Below are 17,092 nucleotides of genomic sequence, written 5' to 3'. Positions count from 1 at the left end.
TAGGGACCTGGGACTGTGCTCTCCCTTAGGAGCAATCTCGCCCTACCCCCACTGCGGGTATGTGTTGGATGCAGGTGTTAGGGTCCCGAGCCATACGCCTTCCTTACCTCAGGGTGAGATACCACACCTCTGGGTGAGATGCAGTAACTCTGTGGCGACTGAACCCTCAGGGGCGCCACACACCCTTCTGCACAGTTTTGAAATGGCGACGAAGATGTTTAGTGCTGACGACGATGCCATTATCAGCATGACTATTCCGGTGATTTACATGCTGGAGCACACATTAAACAGAATTCAGAGTCAGGTGGTGGGACAAGAGGAGGTGGAGGAAGTAGAGGAGGAGTCGTATGCGGAAGGGATAACATCTCCAAGGTCCAGACGGTTGGCAGCACCAAGGCGGCAGGCATGGGAGGGTGGGGGCGAGGGATTAACCAGGGCGCATGATAGCAGCCAAACTGTTGAGGAAGGTGCAGGAGCCGAGGAAGAAGTGGAGGATGAACTGGCGATGGGCATGGAAGACTCATCAGATGAGGGAGACCTTGATCACATTTCTGTTGTGCGAGGTTGGGGGGAGAGGGCAGAGGAAGGAAGCATGATTCTTACCTCGCTACCAACACAACAAGGACTTGGTCCTCCTGGATGCGCAAGACACATGAGTGCCTTCTTGCTGCACTACCTGCAACATGACCCTCAGATTGCAGAATTCGAAGTAATCCCGACTACTGGGTTGCCACACTCTTAGATCCCCGGTACAAAAGTAAATTTGCCGAAATAATTCCTGCCATAAAAAGGGATTGACGCATGCAGGAGTATCTGCAGACGCTGTTGCAGAATCTTACATGTGCTTTTCCACAAAACACCAGTGGTGCACGAAGTGAATCTCACAGTTCTAACTTGCCAACCGTGGGACTGTCGAGTCTTCATCACTCAAACCATAACAGTAACACAGTATCTGCTGGTAACAGCAATTTTGTGGAATCGTTTCACCACTTTTTTAGACCATCCTTTGCAAGGCCACAGGAGACAAGAAGTCTGACACATAGTCAATGCCTAGAGAGGATGGTGCAGGAGTATCTCCAAGTGAACATCGAAGCCATGACTGTGTCACTGGACCCTTGCTCATTTTGGTATTCCAATCTGGAAAAATGGCCGGAGCTCGCCACTCACGCCTTGGAGATCTTGTCATGCCCTGCAGCCAGTGTTCTCTCTGAACGTGTGTTCTGCGCTGCTGATGGTGTGCTGACAGATAAACGCACGCGGCTGTCCACTGAGAATGTAGACAGACTCACGTTCATAAAGATGAACAAATCATGGATTCGCAAGGACTTTTCTAACCCTGTGTTATCCTTGGGAGACTAGAAGCTTGAGGATTTGGTAATATCACCTCACCAACCGTTTTAAGCAACTGTGGGGCAATTGATGGCACTTAACCCTAGAACGCATGACCATAAAAATCTACACTTTCATATACCTGGGGCCTTTTAGGCCCATGTGCAAATAACATGGAATAACTCAAACTCAAATGACAAACAACTATATACATGAAGAATACCTAGAGTTTCAAAATTCTAACTAAAGTAATCTTGCAGAAAATAGAAAACAATTAACAGGGCGGGACTGCGAGGCCCCAGATATGCGTTCTAGGGTTAAGTGGTGTCTGTGCCACAATTTTGGGAAAAAATGGAGACTCTTTTTGGAGTCCCCTTGCTGTGTCTTACGTGACGTTGGCATCGTCAATTCCAGGTGGGTTGGGTCGCTCCCCCCCCCTTTTAACTGTAAGAAACTACATACACTATGGCTTGGGGTAACACAGATGGTTGAGTCTGAAGAGCTGTTTACTCAGAGGTCTGCTCCAAATCTTCAGTGTCTGCTAGTCAGCGTAGAATTTTTAACTGCATCTAGCCTAGGCAATACTTTGGGCATAGTAGCCCAGCTGCGAAGCAAGCTGCACCGCCTGTGTATCTAATAAGAATTTTTAAATGCATCTAGCCTAGGCAGACTGTGGGGACCCCCAACCAAACCCAGACGCTCAGCCCCCCTACCGCCCCCCTTTCCTTGACAATACAATAATGTAACTCTTACAACTGGATGGGTGAGGATCGGTCACAGCTTTATTAACTCTTTATAGTCATTCCATTAGAAAGGCATTTTATTTCTAAAATAATTCAGCTTGTTGCTGCATGCCGTGGGTCTCCACTCCGGCAACTTGGCTAACAAGTGTAACTCTCCAACATGTCCTTTCTATTTCCAGGCCACGGAGGATCCTGCGTACTCGTATGCAGGACTCTGACCCCCACCCATCACTCTTAACGCTTGTTCCACTCCATCCTGGAGTCCTGACAGGAATATGTCCAGTCCAATATCCATTAAGTGAACACCGTCGGACCGTATGAGGCCTGCTTTATCTCCTTCCAGTTGTCGGTGTCGTACCACTACACTGCCTCTGTCTCTTCTAAATTTTGCCATTCGAATATTTATTACCCGCCTTGTCCGTTCGATGGCCGTGATGTCTCGCGCACCTTGCCATACCGCTATCGGCACAATCTCTGACCATACTATAGCTAGTTTTGTGAAAAATTCTCTGAAGCGCTCAGTGTCTAGTTTCATTATTGCCATTAGTTATGCGCTCTTGTGATGACCTAGGTTGTTTCCCCCAGCCTGTATAACTAAGATGACCGGACATCTTGCCTCTCTCCCTACCTTGATTACCTCCATTAGTACCTGTGGCCATAGCAGGCCTCTAATACCTCTCCAGTTGAAATATGTGTTATGAAACTCTAATTTCCTCCCGCCTGGGCGGACTTTCGCCCTTTAATCTGCCCAATATATATACGAGTGGCCTATCACCCACACTGTTGGCTTAGCGTCACCTGTAAAAGAAACAAACCACGTTAGGATAACAAGTCCGGTCTTATGTATCTTGCCAAACACGTGGATCGCCATCTCCCTATCCTCTGAACTTCCGTTTCTGACAGTCCTGCTCTTGCTGCTTCCGTGGCCGCGCCTATGCGGAATGAGTGTGTCCCGTAATCTTTGGGGTGGTTCCCTGCCGATGTTATGCATTTATTAAATATAGCTTGGAACTGGTATCTTGATAATGGTGTCCCATCAATGTGTGATAGGAAGAAATTACTTTGTGATCTGATGGTTAGATATGTTTTTACTATTGTAACCCGACTCAGTGTACCGTTTGTGGGTTGTAGAAGTACCCAAGAGCCCCTGCCCGCTGGAACCGTTTTCGATTTGTGTATGCGTAGACGTATTGCATTATTGGCTATGACTACGTCCTAGTGTAATAAGCCTCCACTGGTGCTAATTTTGGATTGAGGGACTAATTCGCTTATGCATAGCGCCCCGAAGAAGGCGATCACAAATGCAGTAGACAGTAGTGTTGTTTCAAATTGTGAGTGTCATGTTAATCGTGTTAGGGATATGATGTGAGAAACCAGTTTTAGTGACACGGGACGGGACGTCTACACTCCTGACTTGGCTGACCCCTTTTCCACCCTTTTATGGATTGTCTGATGATGAATCTTTGTCACATCTCCCCAATTCAGTAGTTGGAAGTGAAATGGTACTCCGGTCAGACACCGCTGCGCTGACGCCCCTGATATGCCCCTCATCATTAGCTGGTGGAGAAATTCTATGGTGACTTGTGATCTGGTTTGTTCACATTGGTCAACCCGTCTGCCTGCTACTAGTCGTGTCCACTCTTCCCATGCTTGCCACGTCGACGGGGCAACTGACGCTCTGATTAATGGCATCAACTATTCGCCACTAGATCCCATAGGGAAGGTGGGCAACTGTTGTCCCGATGGGTGGGCGTTGTGGAAGAGCTCTGTGAAAATCTGCCAATTGAATTGTTATAAAGCGTTAGCAGCAGCTTTAGACCCCTCAGCATAGTGGCTAGCGCGGACCCATACATTGTGTTTTAGGCACAGGAATGCTAGCCTGGGTAGTAGGCCTAGCACTGGGAGAGACGATGATGCCATCTTATTAATGCAGTGCGCTAGGCTGGTGTTTTTTGTTATGAAGCGTATATTTTTGTAAGCCAGGAGCGCGCCCCATATTTCTATTGCTACCACTATTGGGAAGAAAAATTATTTTCAGGGCTAGATGCAGCTAAAAATTATTATTAATTGAAAATCTGGTGGAGCTTGGTATAGATGGCCTAATCCAATGAGTCCCACACACTGCTAGAAGGCCAAATATGTTTTCAGAGCTAGATGCAGACCAAAAATTATTTTGAATTTGCAACCTGATGGAGGTCAGTATAGATGGACTAATAGAACAAGTCCCACACACAGCTAGAAGGCCAAATATTTTTTCAGAGCTAGATGCAGACAAAAAATTATTTTGAATTTGCATCCTGATGGAGGTCAGTATAGATGGACTAATAGAACAAGTCCCACACACAGCTAGAAGGCCAAATATTTTTTCAGAGCTAGATGCAAACAAAAAATTATTTTGAATTTGCAACCTGATGGAGGTCAGTATAGATGGACTAATAGAACAAGTCCCACACACTGCTAGAAGGCCAAATATTTTTTCAGAGCTAGATGCAGACAAAAAATTATTTTGAATTTGCAACCTGATGGAGGTCTGTATAGATGGACTAATAGAACAAGTCTCACACACTGCTAGAAGGCCAAATATTTTTTCAGAGCTAGATGCAGACAAAAAATTATTTTGAATTTGCAACCTGATGGAGGTCAGTATAGATGGACTAATAGAACAAGTCCCACACACTGCTAGAAGGCCAAATATTTTTTTCAGAGCTAGATGCAGAAAAATATTATATTCAATTTGCAACCTTATGGAGGTCAGTATAGATGGACTAATAGTAATAGGTTTTACTTCACTAGGTGCAGTAAAAAAATTGGTATTCTATACACAGGTGGTGTAGCTTGCAACACAGATAGGCTACTCCACTGACTAACACACTCTGCAATAGGCCAAAAAGGATTAGATTTGCTAGATTTAGCCAAATGCTGTGAAAAAAACTTGCACAGCACTGGCACAGACCTGCCTGGCAAAAACTGCTAGGAACTGATGTAATTTAGTCCTGAAAAGGTCTGCAATTACAATTAGTCTTTACTCCCACAACCTATCTATTTAAGAGCACAGACCTGCCTGATAAAAGTCGTAGGAAATGCTGTAACCTAGTCCTTAAAAGGACTGCAATCACAACTCTTCCCTACTCCCAAGCTATCTGTAGATTTGTGCGAAAATTGGCTTGAAATTAACAAGGTATAGCGCACACAGCAACAGGGGTGCCGTCTAACACGCAGCTGCAGCAGTGAGAAAACGGTGGCGACGGGGAAAATGGCTGGGTCTTATAGGGCAAGGACATGTGACATACACTGCCAATGACACATGCCCTTGCTTGTGTGAAAAAAAGCACTTCGCTCCGTGTGTGCACTGCTGATAGGCTGACAGATTGCACCTCCCCACTGTAAATGCGGGAAAGAGAAAAAAAAATGGAGATCTTCATTATTCCTGCAGAGATCCATCCCCTGCCCCTCCCCCTGCCCCGCTGTACACTCAAACTGCGTATTAACATTAATTTTCATCATTACTGAGAAAAAATCCAGTTATGATTTTGATGCACGAACAGTTATCAAACATAACCTCGAACAGCCGAATTCTTTTCAAATCGTTCGTGTTCGCCGAACGGCTCGAACACCGCCCAAAACAGCTCGAATTTGAGATTGGCGAACAGTTCGAGTCAAACAACGCTCATCTCTAGTAAAGACTTGGGTATGAGGTAAAATAAATAACCAAAAACAAAAATACTCCTCCACACCTTGGGCTATGTTCACAAGTAGCATTTTTTATGCGTTTTTGCACTTTTGTATTGCTTTCAACCGTGACGAATGCATTCGCCGGGAAATCTCATTTTAACATTTTACAATCTTATCTGGCCATGTGCTGTGTGACACATGCATACCGTGCTGAAAAGACATGGGAACAGCATGGGGACCCCTGGAAGCATCTCTGACACACAGGTCACTGCCTAAAAGTGTGCCCATCAGAAGTGATCCTTGCCGCATCAGAAGATGCAGACTTGCAACTATCCCCGTGCAAGTCCTTGTCCCAGGGCAGTGTTCAATTGTACCTCCCCCATTCCTTGCAATGCAAGCGCAAGTATGCAGCCTGCCACCCACCCACCCCCAGTGGGTGCGCACATACGGTCCCCAGCCGCCTGGGGGCGGCCGGGTGTCCATAAACAGTCCCCAGCCACCCCTATTTCTCCTGGGAACTTCCCCCACACTTTTCTTAGCCTGGCCTGCTTTAGGGCAGCATTGTACGAGCCCACCAGAGAACCAGACTCCTCCGGTGGGCCCTGGCTTCTCCATCAGGGGAGTTGAGAGTGCCAAGGTGAGGAGCACGATGATGATGATAGAAGTTAGCATCTGCTTTGCTTTCTTGGAATGCAAGCGTAAGTGTGCAACCTGCCACCCACCCACCCCCAGGCTGCAATACCATTCTGCTTGCTTGCTTGTACTTGAAATTGAGCCTTTTAGGCATGTGGAGACAGAATCTGGCCACTACGTCATGGCTGCGTAGGCGGCCTGGTATCCATACTCAGTCCCCAGCCGCCCGGCGGCCGGGTGTCCACGCTTGGTCCCCAGCTGCCAGGGTGCGGCCGGGTGTCCATACTCGGTCCCCAGCCGCCCCGGGGCCAGGTGCCCACACACGGTCCCCAGCCGCCTGGGGACGGCCAGGTGTCCATAAACAGTCCCCAGCCGCCCCTATTTGAAGGACAGCCTAACCACAAACACATAGACAAGTGAATGTGGCCAGGGATGGTCCATCTGACTGACGCCTTCACACTGGGTTAATATTGTGGAAGCCGGGACACAGTTGGACACTGGGATGCAACCCGTCCTTCAGACATAGAGGATTGCGGGTCCTGGGTCAATCAGGCTTCAACGCAAAGTTCAGAAGGTAGACAGCAGCAGTGGTCGGCCTCCTACACAATGAGTAAATTATTCATGATCATGGGGCCATCCATCTCCTTAGCTCTCTGTTCCTTGGAATGCAGACAACCAGACTCCTCCAGTGGGACCGGCTTCTCCATCAGGGGAGTTGAGAGTGTCAAGGTGAGGAGCATGATGATGATGATAGGAGGCGGCCAGGTGTCCATACTCGGTCCCCAGCCGCCCCGCGGCCGGGTGCCCACACACGGTCCCCAGCCGCCTGGGGGCGGCCGGGTGTCCATAAACGGTCCCCAGCCACCCCTATTTGAAGGACAGCCTAACCACAAACACGTGGACAAGTGAATGTGGCCAGGGATGGTCCATCTGACTGACGCCTTCACACTGGGTTAATATTGTGGAAGCCGGGACACAATTGGACACTGGGATGCAACACATCCTCCTGACATTGACCCAGGACCCGCAATCCTCTATCAGGCTTCAACACAAAGTTCAGAAGGTAGACAGCAGCAGTGGTCGGCCTCCTACACAACGAGTAAATTATTCATGATCATGGGGCCATCCATCTCCTTAGCTTTCTGTTCCTTGGAATGCAAGCGCATGTATGTAGTAGCGGCTAGGCCTGAGGTGGTCAGCGTTTTGATGCATATCCTACCTCCTCCGAGGATTGCTGGATGTTTTCCTGCTCCTATCCCAGTTCTATGACTCCCGTTAAAACAAAGCTTCAGGTGATGAATGATGGATGAGGTGGTGGCAAAGGAGAAAGAGCATTAGGAACAGGGACCATTCACATCAATATCAGGTCAGTCAACCACACATGTCTTGTAGGATATGTTTCTGTACCAAAAGGAGCGATTTGGCTACACAGTTATAGGGCATACAGTGAGTGCAATGCCTACCAAAAATTTTGAGGCACTCCAATGCCCCTTGGCAGTGACATGGAGATCAGAGGGCCTTGACTAAACCATTTTTTCCATTTATAGCAACTGGGTCTCCTGTACACTGTTGGCCTAAGCAGTGAATGGAAGGCTTTCCAAAAATTCTGAGGAACTGCAATGTCCCTTGAAACAGACGTGGATTACAGCTTACTAAAAACCTTCTACCCATTATTGGGGAGTGGGTCTCCCTTAGTTTTTGCCTATGCATTGAAAAGCAAAAGCTGACTAAAATTAGGAGGAAATGCAATGCCTGTTGGAAGAGTCACGGAGGTTAGAGGTAATTAAAAACAACATTTCAATGCCCCTTGGAAGAGCTGTGGAGTTCAGAGTGGTTTAAAAAGACGGTTTTAATGCCCCTTGGAAGAGTGGTGGAGTTCGCAGCTGATTAAATAGACAATATCAATGCCCCTTGGAAGAGCTGTGGAGTTCAGAGTGGTTTAACAAGACGGTTTTAATGCCCCTTGGAAGAGCTGTGGCGTTCCGAGTGGTTTAACCAGACAGTTTTAATGCCCCTTGGAAGAGTGGTGGAGGTCACAGCTGATTAAAAAGACAATATCAATGCCCCTTGGAAGAGCTGTGGAGTTCCGAGTGGTTTATCCAGACGGTTTTAATGCCCCTTTGAAGAGTGGTGGAGGTTGCAGTGGAAAAAAAAGACAATATCAATGCGCCGTGGAAGAGACGTGCAGGTCACAGTAGCTTAACAAGATGGTTTTAATGCCCCTTACAAGAGCCATGCAGTACAGCATCTTAAAAACATTATTCCCATTACTGGGGAGTGGGTCTCCCATAGTCTTTGCCTATGCCTTCCAAGCAAAAGCTGCCAAAAATTAAGACGGAGGAACTTGCAATGCTGGGAAACAAGAGCCATGCAGTACAGCATCTTAAAAACGTTATTCACATTATTGGGGAGTGGGTCTTCCATAGTCTTTGCCTATGCCTTCCAAGCAAAAGCTGCCAAAAATTAGGACGGAGTAACTTGCAATGCTGGCATCACGGACCAAGGTCACCCTGGTGGTATAGTGGTGGTGGAGGCTGAGGATAAGGAAAATAGCAAAATACAGATGAAATGAGGAAGCATATACCCATGTGTGGGTGTGAAGCGGTGCATGGGAATACACCTCCCGAAATAACACAGTGGATTTGACTTTATGTTACTCTGCTGTCATTTGGTGGTGATGAGAAGTCTGGCCCAATCCAGCCCTTGTTCATTTTGATAAGGGTCAGCTTGTCAGCATTGTCAGTTGACAGGCGAGTGCGCTTATCAGTTATAATTCCCCCAGCGGCACTAAAAACACGCTCCGATAACACACGAGCGGCAGGGCAGGCCTGGACCTCCAAGGCGTACAGAGCTAGTTCATTCCAAGTGTCCAGCTTGGATACCCAAAAATTAAAAGGCACAGAGGAATCACAGAGGACGCTGGTACGGTCGGCAAGGTACTCCCTCACCATCTAATGAAACCTTCCACTCCTTGTGAGAGTACCCCGCGCCTCAGGGCCTGTAAGCTGGGCGGGTCTCCTTCTGGTACTGCCCCATTTTTGTAGACCTCTCCACCTCAGGAATAAGAGAGTGAAAGTTCTCCTTGTAGCGGGGGTCTAAAAGTGTCACCAACCAGTAATGACTGTCACCCAACATTTTGACAACGCGATGGTCACAGTTAAGGCAGCGTAACATAAAGTCAGCCATGCGTGCCAGACTGGTAACGGGCAAGACTTCCATGTCCTCACCAAGTTGATGACTGACCATGCTCTCCTCCTCCTCCTCCTCCCCCCGTCCTCAGGCCACCCACGCTGAACCGACGGTATGATAGTTGTACAGGTACTACCTTCTACAGCGCATGATACCAGCTCCTGTTCTTCCTCCTCCTCCTCTCCCTCATTGTCCCCCAATGCACTTTGGGATGAGATGAGGCTGGGCTGTGTGTAATCGCCCGCTACGGCTTCTTGATCCATCTCATCCTACTCTGGCTGCAATGCCTCCTCTTTAATTCTCTGCAGAGAGCGTTGCAAAAGACAGACAAGTGAGATGCTGACGCTAATGATGGCGTCATCGCCACTTACCATCTTGGTGGACTCCTCAAAGTTTGTCAGGATGGTACAGGATGTGTGGAGTCTGACCTGAATATCGACTGCCTTGTTGCAGCTGGTACTCCACAACTGCTCTCTTCTGCTCAAAAATCCTTTGCAACATGTGGAGGGTAGAGCTCCAACGTGTGGGGACATCACACACTAGTCAGTGTGCCGGAAGCTGCAAACGCTGCTGCAACACAGCAAGGGCGGCGGAAGCTGTAGCCCACTTCCGAAAATGAGCTGACAGGCGGCGTACTTTGACGAGCAGATCTGGCAACTCGGGGTACGATTTAAAAAAACGCTGAACCTCGAGGTTAAGCACATGAGCCAGGCATGGTACGTGTGTGATCTCGCCTCGCCTCAGGGCCGCTACCAGGTTACGGCCATTGTCACACACGACCATGCCTGGATGTAGGTTCAGCGGTCTCAGCCACTGATGTGCCTGCTCTTTCACAGCTGTCCACAACTCACAAGCAGTGTGAGGTTTATCACCTAAGCTTATGAGTTTCAGCAAAGCCTGTTGCCTCTTGGCGGAGGCAGTACTGCAGTGCTTCCAGCTTGTTAATGATGTGGTGATGTCTGAGATGGAGGCTGAACATGAGGAGGAGGAGGATGATGCGTAGGAGCTGTACACTGTGGGGGCAACTCTGACTGACATAGGGCCCGCAATCCTCGGTATGGGGAGGATGTGTTCCGTCCCAAGGTCCGACTGGGTCCCGGCTTCCACTATGTTTACCCAATGTGCCGTCAGGGAGATGTACCGTCCTTGGCCACAAGCACTTGTCCACGTGTCCGTTGTCAGGTGGACTCTCCCAGTAACTGCATTGCTGAGGGCACGGCAGATGTTTTGGGACATGTGCTTGTGTAGTGCGGGGATGGCATACTGGGCAAAATAGTGTTGGCTGGGGACCGAGTACCGAGGGACGGGCACCGCCATAAGGTTGCGGAAGGATTCCATCTCCACCAGCTAAAAAGGCAGCATTTCCAACGCAAGCAGTCGAGAAATGTGCGAATTTAGGACTGTGGCCTGTGGGGCGTTGGCTGCGAATTTGCACTTTCGTTCAAAGGTCTGGGATATGGACAATTGAACGCTGCGGTGGGACGTGGACGTGGATGCTGTTTCTTGAGAAACTGCCATAACAAGTGAAGACTGAGAGGAGGGGGCATCTTTTGCATGCAGTATGGACAGGGGATTGCCTTGCGTGCCCAGCAGGGGGTTCACTTACACGCACAACAGCGGAATAAGCAGTGGTGATACCTGCTGACACTGGTTGTGGACCCTGGGGTTCGCCCCACAAAGTCGGGTGCTTTGCTGACATATGCCTGATCATGCTGGTGTTGGTCAGGCTGGTAGTTTTGTCACCCCTGCTGATGCTGGCATGGCAGTTGGTACAAATGGCCTTTTTGGGGTCATCAGTAGAGATGAGCGGTGTTCGACTAGAACTGTTCGCCAATCTCAAATTCGAGCTGTTTTGGGCGGTGTTCGAGTTGTTCGACGAACCCGAACGATTTGCAAAAAATTCGGCTGTTCGAGGTTATGTTCGATAACTGTTCGTGCACCAAAAGCGTGTCCTGCATGTCTGGCGCTATTTAGAGCACCAATCATGCAGGGATTGTCTGCCACTCACTGTAATGCCACAGCCATGGTGGTTGTGGCATTACAGTGATTGCCCAAATCGATGGGAACAGTGCCAACAATGAAACATGAAAAGCCGGCAATTCAGCAGCGGCATACACCTGTACCCGACAATTTAGAACCGAAAGAATAGAGCTTCACACATAGATTAGATAGATATAAACATGTCAGCCACATATATACGAAGTACAGTGAAAGTGCTGCTTACTGTACTTGTCATTTAGCGTAAAGGATTTATAAAAAAAAATATTAGTGTTTTCATGCACTGTCTCTTTAAAAAAGCCGGCCGGCAATTCAGCAGCGGTACCCGACAATTTATAACAGACAGAATAGAGCTTCACACATAGATTAGATAGATAGAAACATGTCAGTCACATATATATGAAGTACAGTGATAGTGTTGGTTACTGTACTTGTCATTTAGTATTAAAATAAAGGATTTATTATTAAAAAAATTGGCGTGGGGTTCCCCTTAATTTTAGGCTCTAGCGGAGGTTAAGCAGACGGCTGGGGCAGATGTTTGAAGCCTGGGAAGGGGGTAATACCCACGGAGCTTCCCAGGCTACTAATATCAGCCCCCAGCTGAATACATAGCCTTTACTAGCTATTAAAATGGGGGACACCCCAAAAAAAATGACGTGGGGTCCCCCCTAATTTAATAGCTAGAAAAGGCTAGGCAGACAGCTGGGGGCTGATATTAATAGCCCAGGAAGGGAGCCATGAATATTGGCCCCCTCCCAGGCTAGAAACACCAGCCGTCAGCCGCCCCAGAAATGGCGCATTCATAGGATGCGCCAATTCTGGCACTTAGCCTCGCTCTTCCACGCTGCCCTGGTGCGGTGGCAGGGGGTAATAGGGTTGGGGTTGATGTCAGCTTATAATGCCAGCTGACATCAAGCCCAGGTTAGTAATGGAGAGGCGTCTATAAGACACCCCCATTACTAACCCCATAGTCAAAGTTAAAAAAAACACAAACACCCAGAATAAAGTCCTTTAATTGAAATAAAGACACAATCCTTTATTGTTCTAAATTAAACCATACTTACTGTCACGCCCATTCCAGCTGAAGCCAACGATCTCCTGCAATAAAAGAAAAATAATAAAGCAACCTCATCCTTACCTTTCCATGGTTCCCACGACAGCTTCAGCTCTGCTACATCGAGATGACAGGCTGGACCGCAGCAGAACGCTGCCATCCAGCCTCTCATCCCGCAGACACTGAGAAGCGCAGACTTGCTTGCGCTGCTCAGCGTCTCTCTGTGACGACATCCAGATGAGCCGAGTTCATGTCCAATGAACTCGGCTCACCTCATGCACGTCACTGACAGCGTGGGAAAATTCTCACGCTGAAGCGGTGAGTGCAGGAGAATTCTCCCACGCTGTCAGTGACGTGCATAAGGTGAGCTCATGTCCAATGAACTCAGCTCACCTCCTGCACGTCACTGACAGCGTGGGAGAATTCTCCTGCACTCAGCGCTTCAGCGTGAGAATTCTCCCACGCTGAAGCGCTGAGTGCAGGAGAATTTTCCCACGCTGTCAGTGACGTGCATAAGGTGAGCTCATGTCCAATGAACTCAGCTCACCTCCTGCACGTCACTGACAGCGTGGGAGAATTCTCCTGCACTCAGCGCTTCAGTGTGAGAATTCTCCCACGCTGAAGCGCTGAGTGCAGGAGAATTTTCCCACGCTGTCAGTGACGTGCATGAGGTGAGCCGAGTTCATTGGACATTAACTCGGTTCATCTGGATGCCCTCACAGAGAGACACTGTGGAGCGCAAGCAAGCCTGCGCTTCTCAGTGTCTGCGGGATGAGAGGCTGGATGGCAGCGTTCTGCTGCGGTCCAGCCTGTCATCTCGATGTAGCAGAGCTGAAGCTGTCATGGGAACCATGGAAAGGTAAGGATGATGTTGCTTTATTATTTTTCTTTTATTTCAGGAGATCGTTGGCTTCAGCTGGAATGGGCGTGATGGTAAGTATGGTTTAATTTAGAACAATAAAGAATTGTGTGTTTATTTCAATTAAAGGACTTTTTTCTGGGTGTTGTGTTTTTTTTAAATACTTTACTAGAAATTCATGGTGGTCATGTCTAATATTGGCGTGACCCCATGAATTTCGGGCTTAGGGCCAGCTGATAATGCCAAGCTGGCCCTAACCCCTTTATTACCCAGTGAGCCACCGCATCAGGGCCCTGGATGAGTTGGGTACAGCGCCAGAAGATGGCGCTTCTATGAATGCGCCATTTTCCGGGGTGGCTGCGGACTGCAATTTGCAGCGGGGGTGGCCCAGAAAGCTTGGGCCTCCCTGCGCTGCGGATTCCAGCCCCCAGCTGCCTAGTTGTACCTGGCTGGACACAAAAACAGGGCGAAGCCCCACGTCAATTTTCTTTAAATTATTTCATGAAATAATTAAGAAAAAAAGGGCTTCCCTATATTGTTGTGTCCGGCCAGGTAAAATAGGCAGCTGGTGGTTGGGGGCAGCCCGTTCCTGCCTGCTGTACCTGGCTGGACACAAATATAGTGCGAAGCCCCACGTCAATTTTTTTTAAATTATTTCATGAATTTCCTGAAATAATTTAAAAAAATTGAAGTGGGGCTTCGCACTATATTTGTGTCCAGCCAGGTACAGCAGGCAGGAACGGGCTGCCCCCATCCACCAGCTGCCTATTTGTACCTGGCCGGACACAACAATATAGGGAAGCCCTTTTTTTCTTAATTATTTCATGAATTTCATGAAATAATTAAAAAAAATTGAAGTGGGGCTTCGCACTATATTTGTGTCCAGCCAGGTACAGCAGGCAGGAACGGGCTGCCCCCAACCACCAGCTGCCTATTTGTACCTGGCCGGACACAACAATATAGGGAAGGCCTTTTTTTCTTAATTATTTCATGAATTTCATGAAATAATTAAAAAAAAAGTACGTGGGGCTTCACCCTATTTTTGTGTCCAGCCAGGTACAACTAGGCAGCTGGGGGCTGGAATCTGCAGCGCAGGGAGAACCAAGCTTTCTGGCCCCCCCCCCCGCTACAAATTGCAGTCCGCAGCCACCCCGGAAAATGGCGCGTTCATAGAAGCGCCATCTTCTGGCGCTGTACCCAACTCATCCAGGGCCCTGGTGCGGTGGCTCACTGGGTAATAAAGGGGTTAGGGCCAGCTTGGTATTATCAGCTGGCCCCAAGCCCAAAATTCATGGGGTCACGCCAGTATTAGACATGACCGCCATGAATTTCTAGTAAAGTATTTAAAAAAAACACAACACCCAGAATAAAGTCCTTTAATTGAAATAAAGACACAATTCTTTATTGTTCTAAATTAAACCATACTTACCATCACACCCATTCCAGCTGAAGCCAACGATCTCCTGCAATAAAAGTAAAATAATAAAGCAACCTCATCCTTACCTTTCCATGGCTCCCACGACAGCTTCAGCTCTGCTACATCGAGATGACTGGCTGGACCGCAGCAGAACGCTGCCATCCAGTCTGTCATCCCGCAGACACTGAGAAGCGCAGGCATGCTTGCGCTCCTCACTGTCTCGCTGTGACGGCATCCAGATGAGCCGAGGTCATGTCCAATGAACTCGGCTCACCTCATGCACGTCACTGACAGCGTGGGAAAATTCTCATGCTGAAGTGCTGAGTGCAGGAGAATTCTCCCACGCTGTCAGTGATGTGCATGAGGTGAGCTCATGTCCAATGAACTCAGCTCACCTCCTGCACATCACTGACAGCGTGGGAAAATTCTCCTGCAATCAGCGCTTCAGCGTGAGAATTTTCCCACGCTGTCAGTGACGTGCATGAGGTGAGCCGAGTTCATTGGACATGAACTCGGCTCATCTGGATGTCGTCACAGAGAGACGCTGAGCAGCGCAAGCAAGCCTGCGCTTCTCAGTGTCTGCGGGATGACAGGCTGGATGGCAGCGTTCTGCTGCGGTCCAGCCTGTCATCTCGATGTAGCAGAGCTGAAGCTGTCGTGGGAACCATGGAAAGGTAAGGATGAGGTTGCTTTATTATTTTTCTTTTATTGCAGGAGATCGTTGGCTTCAGCTGGAATGGGCGTGATGGTAAGTATGGTTTAATTTAGAACAATAAAGGATTGTGTCTTTATTTCAATTAAAGGACTTTATTCTGGGTGTTTGTGTTTTTTTTAACTTTGACTATGGGGTTAGTAATGGGGGTGTCTTATAGACGCCTCTCCATTACTAACCTGGGCTTGATGTCAGCTGGCATTATAAGCTGACATCAACCCCAACCCTATTACCCCCTGCCACCGCACCAGGGCAGCGTGGAAGAGCGAGGCTAAGTGCCAGAATTGGCGCATCCTATGAATGCGCCATTTCTGGGGCGGCTGACGGCTGGTGTTTCTAGCCTGGGAGGGGGCCAATATTCATGGCTCCCTTCCTGGGCTATTAATATCAGTCCCCAGCTGTCTGCCTAGCCTTTGCTAGCTATTAAATTAGGGGGGACCCCACGTCATTTTTTTTGGGGAGTCCCCCATTTTAATAGCTAGTAAAGGCTATGTGTTCAGCTGGGGGCTGATATTAGTAGCCTGGGAAGCTCCGTGGGTATTACCCCCTTCCCAGGCTTCAAACATCTGCCCCAGCCGTCTGCTTAACCTCCGCTAGAGCCTAAAATTAAGGGGAACCCCACGCCAATTTTTTTAATAATAAATCCTTTATTTTAATACTAAATGACAAGTACAGTAACCAACACTATCACTGTACTTCATATATATGTGACTGACATGTTTCTATCTATCTAATCTATGTGTGATGCTCTATCTTTCTGTTCTAAATTGTCGGGTACCGCTGCTGAATTGCCGGCCGGCTTTTTTAAAGAGACAGTGCATGAAAACACTATTATTTTTTTAAATAAATCCTTTACACTAAATGACAAGTACAGTAAGCAACACTATCACTGTACTTATTATATATGTGACTGACATGTTTCTATCTATCTAATCTATGTGTGAAGCTCTATTCTTTCTGTTCTAAATTGTCGGGTACAGATGCTGAATTGCCGGCCGGCTTTTTTAAAGAGACGGTGCATGAAAACACTAATATTTTTTTTAATAAATCCTTTACACTAAATGACAAGTGCAGTAACCAACACTGTCACTGTGCTTCTTATATGTGTGACTGACATGTTTCTATCTATCTAATCTATGTGTGATGCTCTATTCCTTCTTGTCTAAATTGTCGGGTACCGGTGTATGCCGCTGCTGAATTTGCCGGCCGGCTTTTTTAAAGAGAGTGTCTTCTGAGCAGTTTGTCAGCTTTTGGACACCTTTGCAGGTGTTTTCTATGTGTTTTTGTTTGCCTGCCATTGGTTTTAACGGTGTTCGACGGTGTTCTAAGGTGTTCGACGAACAGTTCGACGAACAGTTCCTCGAACATCCCGGTGTTCGACGAACCGAACCGAACCCGAACACTACGGGGGTGGCTCAACACTAGTCATCAGCAGAGTCTTTAAAAAAATTCCAGACTCTGGAAGACCTACCGGTTGTACTGGCAA

This window comes from Phyllobates terribilis, unplaced genomic scaffold, assembly GCF_046119375.1.
Source record: "Phyllobates terribilis strain yellow unplaced genomic scaffold, ASM4611937v1 Scaffold_4__5_contigs__length_816908805, whole genome shotgun sequence".
Lineage (NCBI taxonomy): Eukaryota > Metazoa > Chordata > Amphibia > Anura > Dendrobatidae > Phyllobates > Phyllobates terribilis.
Note: the sequence above shows the minus strand (reverse complement) of the source record.